The sequence below is a fragment of the Lupinus angustifolius genome, chromosome LG11 (assembly GCF_001865875.1).
Source record: "Lupinus angustifolius cultivar Tanjil chromosome LG11, LupAngTanjil_v1.0, whole genome shotgun sequence".
NCBI lineage: Eukaryota > Viridiplantae > Streptophyta > Magnoliopsida > Fabales > Fabaceae > Lupinus > Lupinus angustifolius.
The window spans coordinates 26,458,952-26,459,473 of NC_032019.1; positions in this window are offsets into that span (position 1 = coordinate 26,458,952).

A 522-nucleotide genomic window follows, 5' to 3' on the forward strand; every position below is an offset into this window, starting at 1 on the left:
CATCTTTCTTCTGAACATGGTCCCTTAGGAAGTGATGCCTTATATCTATGTGTTTGGTTCTAGAATGCATAATAGGATTCTTTGTAAGGTTTATAGCACTAGTATTATCACATTTCAGCGGAGTGCAGCCTAAGTCTAAGCCATAATCTTGTAATTGTTGCTTAACCCACAACACTTGGGCACAACAACTATCTGGTGCTATATATTCAGCCTCAGCAATGCTTAGCGCAACACATGTTTGTTTCTTGCAAGACCAAGAAACTAAAGCATTGCCTAAAATGTGACAAGTACCACTTGTACTTTTCCTTTCGGATTTACATCCGGCAAAATCTGAATCGATGTATGTGTTGGATCCCATAGGAGTTGCTATTGGCTTGCAGTCATCCATATCAAATCTTTTGAGTAAATCCTTGCAGTACTTGGTTTGACTCACCAATATGTCATTATCAAGTTGTTTAATTTGTAATCCAAGAAAGTAGTTCAACTTTCTCATCATGGACATTTCAAATTCTCCTTGCATCA